The 12,452-nt window shown below is 51.1% G+C and overlaps 1 pseudogene; it reads right to left on the reverse strand.

The window, feature by feature from the left end:
- Positions 1 to 12,303: 12,303 nt before the first annotated feature.
- LOC127567574 (uncharacterized) lies at positions 12,304 to 12,452 on the reverse strand (annotated as a pseudogene).

Genomic DNA, 12,452 nt, shown 5'->3' on the forward strand with positions numbered 1-12,452 from the left:
CTGGTGTGAGCTGGGAGCAGTGGGTCTGGATGGTGGTGGGGGGGTCAGTCTGGAGTGAATATGGAATTAAAACAGACAACGTTGGAAACACTCAGCAGGTCAGGCAGCCGCAGTGGAGAGAGAATCAAAGGCAACATTTGAGGTCGAAGACTATTCAACGGGGTTGCTGTAGTGGGGAACATTCAACATGTTGGTGGTGGAAGTTGTGGTAAAGAGGTTTCAGTGTAAAGTGAGGGGAGTTTGAGAGTGGATCATTTCTCCCAGCAGGGAGAGAAATGAAGAAAGGGGGTTGGGGAAAGCAGGTGGTGGTACTGAGGGTGTTGGACCTCAGTTAGCCAGGCGACACAGGAAGTTAGAGCTGCTGCCTCACAGCTCCGCTGACCCCGGTTCAATCCTGACCTCTGGCGCTGTCGGTGTGGAGTTTGCACATTCTCCCTGTGACCACGTGGGTTTCCCCTGGGGGCTCCGGTTTCCTCCCACATTCCAAAGATGTGCGGGTTGGTGGGTTAAATTGGCCGCTGTAAATTGCCCCTGGTGTGTAGGTGAGGGGTAGAATGTGGGGAAGTTGGTGGGGATGTGGGGAGAATAAATAATTGGATTAATGTAGGATCAGTGTAAATGGGTAGTTGATGGTCTGCACGGACCCAATGGGCCGAAGGGCCTGTTTCCATGCTGAACTTTCTGTGGTTCTCTGACTCTGGCAGATACTCCCCATGAGAACGTGTAAACTCCAGACAGACAGTACCAGAAGTCAGGATCGAACCGGGCTCTCTGGATGGAACGTTTCAGTGTTTGGTGGAACGTCTCAGCACCTGTGGGCTGGCGGATGGTGAAGTAGACCCTGTAACATTTTATTCTCATGCTGACCCACTCAGTGTACCGTGACAACGCCAGCATGTATCTGGAGTCCTCGTGGCCCACGATATTGTCCTCCGCACCTCGCATTCACCGCCTTCAGCTCCTGTGTCACACCCAGCTGAGGAGATACCTAGATGAGGATTTGATTTGCTTCCTGTGTTGAAATTCTCCATGATGGGGCCCTGCTGCCAAAAACCTCTCTCGGCCTTCAACGTGGAGAGTTGCTTCACCTCAGACAGTTGCTCGGGGGTGGCTCGGAGGAGATGACTGTCCCTTACACATTGGTGACCTGGCTGAGAGTTCCCCGAGGCCAGTGGTCTTTAAATGACCCAAGATGAAGCTAGCCGACTGATATGATCCAATGACCTCCCACAGAACAGCAGGAACCTACAATGGTCCCCACCCCCTTTATCCATCATCCTACCTTTTACCACTCTCTGTGTGAAATCGCGGGAAGAGCGAGGGAGGGAATGGGAGGCTGGTGCTGAGTACATTGGTCATCAGTTGCAAATGTGGTGAGCCTGAACCAGGTTCAACTGTTAAAGCACTCGGGCTGATCTGATTGGTTCCTCGCCCTCCGCCCTCAGTATTTGCTCCCCCACCACCACGTACCATGGCTCTGTAGTTATTCACCCCAGCCACTCCCAAACCCTCAACCTCTCCCTCCAAAAAGGACAGCAGACGCAGGGGAACACCACCACCGACAGGTTCCCCTCCAAGTCACACACCATCCTGACTTGGAAATATATCGCTAGTCCTTCCTCAGCACTGAGTCTAAACCCTGGAACTCCCCAACAGCACCGTGGGAGCACCGTCACCAGAAGGACAAGAAAGTGCCTCATCACCATCTTCAGCCGGCATAATCAAAGACCCCACCCACCCAGGACATTCTCTCTTTACCATCGGGTAGAAGATACAGGAGCCTGAGGGCACGTACCACCAGACTTTAGGACAGCTTCTACCCCACTGTGATAAGACTATTGAACGGTTCCCTTATACAATGAGATGGACTCTGACCTCACGATCTACCTTGTTGTGACCTTGCACCTTATTGCACTGCACTTTCTCTGTAGCTGTGACACTTTGTATTGTTATTGTTTTTACCTGTATGACCTTAATGCACTCTGTACTAACTCAATGTAACTGCACTGTGTAATGAATTGACCTGTACGATCGGTATGCAAGACAAGTTTTTCACTGGACCTTGGTACAAATAACAATAATAAACCAATACCAATACCTTCTCAAGGGAAGTCAGGGATGGACAATAAATGTCCTGATGCAGGGGTTTCCATCAGAAACGTCGACGATTCATCCCCCCCCCCCCCCCCTGCAGATGCTGCTCGACCTGCCAAGTTCCTCCAGCATCTTGTTTGTTGCTCCAGATTCCAGCATCTGCAGTCTCCTGCGCCTCGGTCTGTAACCCACCAGTGGGAGTGTAGCGGTTAGCGCGACGCTATTACAGCGTCAGCAACCCGGGTTCAATTCCAGCCGCTGTCTGTAAGGAGTTTGTATGTTCTCCCTGTGTCTGTGTGGGTTTCCTCCGGGTGCTCAGGTTTCCTCCCACATTCCAAAGACGTACGGGTTAGGAAGTTGTGGGCATGTTATGTTGGCGCCGGAAGCGTGGTGACACTTGCGGGCACATTCTTAGTAACGCAAAAAGATGCATTTCACTGTGTGTTTTGATGTACATGTGACTGATAAAGAAATCTTATCTACTGCTGCATTATGAGAAATGCAGTGGGGAGGGGAGATGACACCCCCCCCCCCCCCAGTGACAACCATCACATATACCTTTCTGCAGTGTCCTTATTGCCCAGGAGCAGAGCGTTGTGGATCAGCACGTGGTATTACGATATTGTGGCCATCACGGGAACGGAGGGAAGGGCAGGACTGGCAGCTCAATGTTCCTGGGAAGAGGCGTGACGGGAGGGAGGGAGGGGGGTGGGTTGGGTTTCAGAAGGGGAGGAGATGCTGCACTGTGATTGGGGGAGTGTTACTCAATACTCAGGGTGGATATCCTGCAGTCATGGAGTTATACAGCACAGAAAGAGGCCCTTTGCCCCAACTCATCCATGCTGGCCAAGTTACCTACCTGAGCCAGTCCCATTTGCTTGCATTTGGCCCATATCCCTCTGAACCTTCAGCCTTTTGCATCCTTAGTCTCTTGCATCGTGACAATAAATGCCGGTCTGGACAGCGATGCACAAGTTCTGAAAAATGAATAAATAAGAACCTCCTCTGTTTCTGAGGAAGATCAGGACCTGAGACCAGTTGTGAATATGCAGAGGAGACCAGGAATGCAGGAGCCATTCCTACAGGGAGGGGTGGAGGGGAGACTGGATATGGTGAGGAATGGGAGGAGGAGAGGGGGAGGAGGAGAGGGGTCAGGAGGACCTCACAGGGAGAAACACCAGCACAGAACAGAAGGACAGAATGGCCTCTTTATGACTTGTAATTTCTACTTCTGATTCTACAAGCTTCTACTAAAATGTGTCGGGGTTACTAAAACTGACTTCTGGTCCTGAATGACTCTGACGTGGCTCCTGGAGGTGAGATGATTCTGTAGGTTACTGGCTGTTGCAGGACCTGCCTTCTACCCGCCTTGTCTGTCTGTCCATACCTTCCACTGGCGCCACTCCATGCAACGATGCAGTGAGGGGCTAAAAGATCAGCAGCTCTTCCCAGAGACTGGAAGTCCAGTGGGGACAGGGGAGGGGAGAACACGAAAGAACACAATTGTAGTTTGTGAGTATGGCTCTGCTCTGTGCCTCTGCCTGCTGATTGTTGCGTTGGCCTTCTGGGTTCACATCTCGCTGCGGGGACGCTGGGCTGACGTACTGAGGGGAGTGCCGCACTGTCTGACGTGCCATCTTTCAGCTGACATGTTACAAGGTCTCGGGCGGGTGTGAAAGATCCCATGGCCCATTTCAAAGAAGAACAGGTGATCACCCTGGTGTTCTGTCCAATGTTTATCTCTCAGTCGACAGTAAGGGTCTCGACGTCCATTTCCCCCACAGTTGCTGCCTGACCTGCTGAGTTCCTCCAGCAACTTGTGTGTTGCTCCAGATTCCAGCGTCTGCAGTCTCTTGTGTTACCAAAACATACTGTTTGGTTACTGTCACATTGTGGGAGCTTGCTGTGTACAAATTGGCTTCTGCTTTCCCTCATTGTTTCATTGGCCATGAAACCCCTGCTCATGAAAGGTGTTTGAGCAATGCAAGCCTGTCTTTGTTACTTATCATCTGGATATCACTTGATAGCAGCATGAACCACAGTTAGAGGTTTCACCTGGCAGGTATCAAATTGTGTTAATTGAAAAGCACACATACACCCTCAGGTGGTAATCTGTGAATTATATTGTACCTGGCAGAGATTCCACCACTTAATTCCCACAGATATCCTCCTCCCTGTTGTGAATTTGTGAGGGTAATTGAGTCAGCAATCTTCATATTTGCGATTGTATTCCTGCCAACTGTAACAGAGAGAGAGAATTTGCATTTCTATCACACATTTCACAGCTTCAGAGTGCTGTTGTACTAAGTATGAACTTTTAAACTGTAGCCACTGTTTTATCGATGCACCATAGAAAGCATCCTATCTGGATGCATCACGGCTTGGTACGGCAACTGCTCTGCCGGTGACCCCAAGAAACTGCAGAGAGTTGTGGACACAGCTCAGCACATCACGGAAACCTCCATGGACTCTGTCTACACTTCTCACTGCTTCGGTAAAGCAGCCAGCATAATCAAAGACCCCTCCCACCCCAGACATTCTCTCTTCTCTCCCCTGCCATTGGGCAGAAGTTACAAAAGCCTGAAAGCACCTACCACCAGGCTCGACAGCTTCTATCCCACTGTTATAAGGCTATTGGGGCAGGCACGGTAGTGTAGTGGTTAGCATAACGCTATTACAATGCCAGCGACCTGGGTTCAATTCCGGCTGCTGTCTGTAAGGAGTTTGTATGTTCTCCCCGTGTCCGCGTGGGTTTCCTCTGGGTGCTCCGGTTTCCTCTCACATTTCAGAGACGTACAGGTTAGGAAGCTGTGGGCGTGCTATGTTGGTGCCGGAAGCGTGGCGACACTTGCGGGCTGCCCCCAGAACACTCTACGCAAAAGATGCATTTCGCTGTGTGTTTCAATGTACATGTAACAGTCCCCTAGTATGAAAAGATGGACTCTTGACCTCACATTCTACCTCATTATGACCTTGCACCTTATTGTCTGCCTGCACGGCACTTTCTCTGTAGCTGTAATACTACATTCTGAATTCTGTTATTGTTTTCCCTTGTACTACCTCGATGTACTTATGCACTGCTTTTCACTGTATCTCAGTACATGTGAGAATAATAAACCAATTACCAATAACATGGGGAAAGATAGTAGCCAGGATTCAAGACAGATATCTGGATATACGGGAAATTGCGGGAAATGGGGTCTGTATAGGAAAGCAGTGGTGAGGGGGCAAGCTGCAGTGGTCTTACTGATGAGGGAAGCTGGCATGAGGGGTAGAAAGACCTGCTCCAGCTCCCATTATGTTCAATTATTAGCACACAGATAATGTCCAAAAAAATCAATGACCTGTGACCTGTCCTGGTACTGGTGACCTGTGACCTGTCCTGGTACTTTTTTTTATTACAAAACGCTTATTCACTAAAAGCACTACAAAAAAACAACTAATATCAAAAACTGTACGTCTAATACAGAAAGAAACAACCAAGCAAACCAATACCCGTGAAACACACATGCAACACTACGCCCGCTACCGCAACACACAACAGATTGGAATCACATTGGAACCGTCCACGACACATGCGTTCCCTTGAGGGGCCCACCGAGCGCGGAACTCGACCAGGGTGCCCGCGGAGACAGCGTGCTCCCATTCCAAAGACACCCGTGCGCTTGTCCTGGTGCTGGTGACCTGTGACCTGTGCTGGGTTTGGTGACCTGTGACCTGTCCTGGAGCTGATGACTGAGCAATGAATATTGCCTGGGTCACCAGGGAGAGTTCAGCCTTTCACACCCCATTGTGCCAAGGGAGACCATTTGGCCCATTGCCCCTGTGCCAGCTCTTTGACTGATTCTGCAGTCGGTCCCCACCTTCTCCCCACAGCCCTGCACACTCCTCATCTCACCTCCGGTGTGAAGCCCCAGTTGCTGCTCCCACAGCCCCTTCAGGCAGTGTGCCATGGATCACAGCCACCCGCTGTGTAAAACGTTCCCCTCCTCTCCCCCCACCCCGCGGTGCTTTGCTGACCCCTTCATGCTGTGCTCCCTGGTCACCAACCCTCCTGCCACACAGACCTTCACTCAGTCAAAGCCCTTCATCAAATGTGTCAAGCACCTCGAGCTTCTTCCTCTGAGTTTGACCTTCAACCGGTATTGGTTCCACACCAGAGATGTGGGTTGATATTTCGGTGCAGTGCTGAGGGAGACTTGTCCATGCCGACCAAGATGTCTGCCTGAGTTAGGAGACAGAAGAGACGGCAGATCTGGAATTCAGGGCAACAAACAATCTGCTGGAGGAACTCAGCGGGTCGGGCAGCGTCTGTGTGGGGGAACAGAATTAGGGAGAGTCCTGATGCAGGGTTTCAACCCGAAATGTCGACAATTCCTCTCCATCCCCCACATGCTGCTTGACCCACTGAGTTCCTTGTTTGTTGCTGTCTATCTGAGTTAGTCCCACGTCTGCATTTATGGAGTCACAGAGACGGGTGGTGGGAGAATTGGAGGGAGGGGGAATTGATGAGTCTGTGGGTTACTGGGAGATAAGTGTGGAAATGGGATGATCAGATTGCTGTTCTGGGAGATAGCACAGACCTGATGGACCAAATAGCTCCTCTGATGTCACAACTAATAAATTATTTGTGGGATTGTGCTGTGCACAGATTGGCTGCTGTTTCCTATATTACAAAATCAGCCCCACTTCAAAAGTTCCCCATTGACTGTGGTACGGGTTGGGATGTCCCAACGTTGTGAATGGTGGTTTTGTCAGTGAACGGTTCAGAAACAATGTTCCATCACCGTGCAGATTTCCACGAGAATTTCCAACGACGGATTGAAGTCGTTGCTCTACCTCCGAAACCGGTTGTAGTCTCGAAATGATCATTTGTTTCCCGCGGTCGGTGAGGTTAAACAACGTTTTGTAATGACGTGGTTTAGCGCGTTGGTTTGTGTGCTGTGGTGTGAGACTGATCTGATTCCTCGATTACAGCTGCATACACGTCACCTGATCATGCAATTATTCCTCCACTAACCCGTGGCTCGGAGAGCATTAGCGAGTTTGTGGCATTTGTAGAGGGCAAATGAAATTTACGAGGATCCTTGTGCAATACGTTGCATGCACCAGCATCGAGAGGCAAGCACTTACAGGGGAGGCGGATCTTCACACTGAGCTTTCAGGAATCACATTTCTGCGGCTCCTGTTCCAGGCTCAGTGGGCCCCAGTGTGTTTTACTGGCAATGGGATGATTTTTTTGAAGTGTTGTCAATCCTTTAATGCAGCAGGCAAGTCGAGAACAGCAAGATCCCACAAACAGGCAATGCAATAAGTACCTCAGGAATGAAAGGGTTAACGTATGAGGAGCGTTTGATGGCTCTGGACCTGTACTCGCTGGGGTTCGGAAGGATGAGGGGGGATATCATTGAAACCTACCGGATACTGAAAGGCCTGGATAGAGTGGACGTGGAGAGGATCAGTGGGAGAGTCCAGGATCTGAGGGCACAGCCTCGGAATAAAGGGAATTCCCTTTAGAGCGAAGATAAGGAGGAATTTCTTCAGCCAGAGGGTGGTGAATCTGTGGAATTCATTGCCACAGACGGCTGAGGAGGCCAAGTCATTGGGTGTATTTTAAGGCAGAAATTGATAGGTTCTCGATTGGCAAGGGGGTCAAGGGTTATGGGGAGAAGGCGTGAGAATGGGGTTGAAAAAATAATCAGCCATGATCGAATGGCGGAGCAGACTCGATGGGCTGAATGGCCTAATTCTGCTCCTATGTCTTATGGTCTTGTGGACCAGATTGTTTAGTGGTGGTGACTGAGGGGGAAATATTGGACTGGACCCTCGGACAATGTCTCCAGTTGTTCTTCAGACGGTGTCACGGGATGTTTGTACCTGACAGTACATCCTCACCGGGGGCGTCACCTCTGCTAGTGAGCACTGCAGAGTCAGCCTGGAGTTTTGTTTGTAAGTTTCTGGAGTTATTTGTTCACGGTTAGTGACTGATCAGGAATTATACTCCCCCTCCTTAGAACACAGGACAGTACAGCACAGGAACAGGCCCTTCGGCCCACCACGTCTGTGCTGACCATGATGCCAATCTAACTCATCCCATCTGCCTGCCTGTGGTCTATATCTGTCCAGTCCCTGCCTGTTCATGTTCACTGGGCTAAACAAGTTCTTCTAAATGCAGTCTAGGAATTCTCTATCTTCTCTGCCTCTTACACTGACGGTAGCACAGAGCAAGGGAACAGAGGGAGGGGGGACTGAGGGATGGAGGGGGCACTGAGGCTGAAGTGGTGTGAGAGGAAGGGCCTGGGGTAAAAGGTGTGGCAAGACTTTGTGCCTCTGTGTGTGTGTGTGTGTGTGTGTGTGTGTGTGTGCGCGCGTGTGTGTGTGTGTGTGCGCGTGTGTGTGCGTGTGTGTGCGTGTGTGTGTGTGCGTGCATGCGCGTGCGTGCGCGTGCGTGTGTGTGCGTGCGTGTGCGTGCGTGTGCGTGCGTGTGTGTGTGTGTGTGTGTGTGTGTGTTAAGTCCATGTTGCAGAGCAGTCTCCAGTAATCTTGGACCTTGCTATGACCAGGCCAAGACCTCGCTGTGTCAGTCTGTGTGGGTGTTGGTTTGCAGTGGTCTCTGCAGGTTGAAAGAATTCACACGTGGGCATCTCGCTCCACTGGAGATGGATCAGGGTTTCCACAACCCCGAGGGACGGGCCCAGAGGATTTCCTATTTCAATACTATTTTGTAATTCATCTTTTCCCATTTGGTATCAAAGTCCCAAATGATACAAATAAAATTCTGCAGCCCCCACTGCTCCTGTCTCCATGCACTGACGGCACACTGTGCACACCGGCACTGACGTCAGGTACCCTCAGAAAAACAGGCACCATGGATGTTTTAAACAACGAGCTGTTCCCCTCAGTGAGGTTCCAGGCCCCACAGTGAGAAGGATCCAACGTGTTTCTCCAAATGTGCCAGGAACTGCACTCTTGTTACAGTTCATTGCGTCCAGCTGGATGGCAGAGCACGTGATTGGCTGGAGCAGTGTTGGACGTGCTGTGATTAGCAGCAGTGGGTTTCCTTGGTGAGTGGGCACATCACACCAATGGGGACACGTGGTCCCTTCCACAGGGACCACTCTCTCCGTGACTCCCTGGTCCACTCGTCCCTCCCCACCCAGCTCTCCCTGACCCTGGCACCTGCCCCTGCAACCACCGGAGGTGCAACACCTCTCCCTACACCTCCTCCCTCACCACCATCCAGGGGCCCCTTTCCAGAGGAGGCAAAGGTTCACATGCACATCCTCCAACCTCATCTACTGCATCTGGTGCTCCCGACGTGGCCTCCCCTATGCCAGCGAGACCAAGCACAGACTGGGCCAGTCTGCGTGGACGCTGGCCAGTCCGCAGTGGCCATCCCGAGCTCCCGGTTCAGACCATTTACGTAATATACATAATATAAGATCTTTATTAGTCACATGTACATCGAAACACACAGTGAAATGCATCTTTGCGTAGAATGTTATGGGGGCAGCCCACAAGTGTCGCCACGCTTCCGGCGGCAACATAGGATGCCCACAACTTCCTAACCTGTATGTCTTTGGAATGTGGGAGGAAACCGGAGCACCCGGAGGAAACCCACGCAGTCATGGTGGGAACGTACAAACTCCTTACAGACAGCGGTGGGAATTGAACACAGGTCGCTGGCACTGTAATAGCATTACGCTAACTGCTACATATTCCCCTCCCCATTCCCAACTAACCTGTCCATCCCTGGCCTTCTCTGGTGAGGCCCAATGCAAACTACAGGAACAACACCTCATATTCCACCTGGGAAGTCTACAACCCAATGGTGTGGACGTTGAGGTTTCCAATTTTTCGAACTCTCCCTTCCAGTGTGTCCACTCCACCTCTCCCGCCCCTCTCCTTCCAATCCTCCCCCAGTCCTCCCATTCATATTCCCTTTCCCACACCTCCCCCAGCCCTCCTTCACCCATCTCCCTCCCCCTCCGCCTCCTGGTTCCATCCACCCACTACACACACAGGTTCTCCCCCACCACCCCTCTCTGGTTCTGGTTCCATCTGCCATGCACCTCTCCCCGATGGATCCCATTCTCACCTCCTTTACTTATCTTGAGTCCAGCACTGGGAGCCCTCTGTGTTCCTGCTTCTCTCCCTCCAGCGGCCGTCTCCACCTTCACCCTCCCCTGCCCCACCTCGGTCCACCTGCCTTTTTGTCTGTCTCCATCTTTCACCCACACCCAACTCCACCCCTCCCCTCCCTCACCTCTGCCTATCCCACTCCTCAGTCTCACCGCTCCCTCCCTCCTACCTTAGCCTTACTGGTTATCTCACCTCTCCCCTCTCAGTCCTGATGCGGGGTTTTGACCCGGGACATTGACAGTTCTTTCCCACCACAGAGCCTGCTTGGCCAGCAGAGTTCCTCCAGCAGATAGTGTGTTGTGGCACCAATGGGGTTCAGTAGAGTCTGGGCTCCAGTAGGTTGGGTTCTGGCTGAGCTGACCCGATCTTACAAATTTCTACGGATGTACGGTGGAGAGCATCATGACTGGTTGCATCACAGCCTGGTATGGAGGCTCCAATGCGCAGGATCGTAAGAGGCTGCAGAGGGTTGTAGACTCAGCCAGCTCCATCAGGGGCACAACCCTCCCCACCATCGAGGACATCTTCAAGAGGCGGTGCCTCAAGAAGGCGGCATCCATCACTAAGGACCCTCACCATCCGGGACGTGCCCTCTTCATGTTACTACCATTGGGGAGGAGGTACAGGAGCCTGAAGACCCACACTCAACGATTCAGGAACAGCTTCTTCCCCTCCGCCATCAGATTTCTGAACGGTCCATGAACCCATGAACACTACCTCGTTATTCCTTTTTTGCACTTTATTTATTTTCATAATTTATAGTAATTTGATGTCTTTGCTCTGTGCTGCTGCCACAAAACAACACATTTCACATCATACGTCAGTGATAATAAACCTGATTCTGATTCGGACTCACTGGGCTGTCAGGTGTCAAGTCAACTGTGATTGGTCCCTCTTGGAAAAGACCCTCAGATCCCAACAGCCCAGAAACAATTCCACTTTTAATAAGTGGAGCCAGCAGTGACTGTCAGCCCCGCGTCGGGAGGTTGGGGGGTCTCCCCAGCTGCACTACAAAACCACACCTGCAGTGTGGTGCTGAGGGGGTGCTGCGTTTGCAGCAGCTCGATCGGATGTGATGTTAGATCCAGGAGCCGCCCGCTCCCTCTGTTAGACATGACAAGTCCATGGCATTATTGTCAAGTCACAGGGAAGTTGCCGGGACCGGAGGACTTGGTTTATAAGGAGAGACCGGATAGGCTGGGACTGTTCTTCCTGGAGTGAAGGAGGCTGAGGGGTGACCTTAGAGAGGTTTATATACCTGTACTACCTCAATGCACTCTGTACAAACTCAGTGTAACTGCGCTGTGTAATGAATTGACCTGTACCATCGGTCTGTAAGACAAGTTTTTCACTGTACCTCGGGACAAGTGACAATATTAAACCAATACCAATAAAATCATGAGGGGTCTAGATAAGGTGGACGGTCACAGTCGTTTTCCCCAGGGTAGAGGAGTCTAAAACTAGAGGGCACAGGTTTAAGGTGAGAGGGGAGAGATGTAAAGGGGACCCGAGGGGTAAGTTTTCCCACACAGAGGGTGGCGGGTGTGTGGAACGAGGTGCCAGAGGAAGTGGCAGAGGTGGGGACAATTACACTGTTTAAGAGACACTTGGACAGGTCCATGGATTAGAGGGATGTGGGTCAAATGCAGGCAAATGGGACTAGCTCAGGTAGGCAGCTTGGCTGCAATGGACGAGTTGGGCCAAAGGGCCTGTTTCCCTGCTGTATGCCTCTATGCCAGGGAAGCTCTCAGTGTCCCATCCAACGTCCACCCCACACCACAGCTGAAGGTTATTCGGTCAATATCACCTTGCAGCTGGTGGGAACTTGCTGTGTACAAATTTTTAAAAAAATCCAAAATAGACTTTATTCGTCATAAAAAACGAACTATATACAGCAATAAAACAGTGCAAACCTTTACATTTGTGTACGGATCAATCATTAGTGTTACCTTTTCATATATAAAAAACACAGCACCTATACCACTCGTGTGGCTCCGGTTTGGTAATCCTTCGTCAGCGACACACTACGGAGAAAGAACGTCATCAGTTCTGTCTTTGAATTGGATGCCGGGGAGAGCGTGAACGCAGTCCCCCACTACCACAAATTTTGCAGTTGAGTATCCCGCATTTGGGGACATCTCAGGCGTCAGCACACCCAAAGTGCAATGGGATAGCCTCGTCCTGGGAGAACCTTTTTATTATTCCAAAATAAACTT

The sequence above is a fragment of the Pristis pectinata genome, chromosome 2 (genome assembly GCF_009764475.1).
Source record: "Pristis pectinata isolate sPriPec2 chromosome 2, sPriPec2.1.pri, whole genome shotgun sequence".
NCBI classification, from domain to species: domain Eukaryota; kingdom Metazoa; phylum Chordata; class Chondrichthyes; order Rhinopristiformes; family Pristidae; genus Pristis; species Pristis pectinata.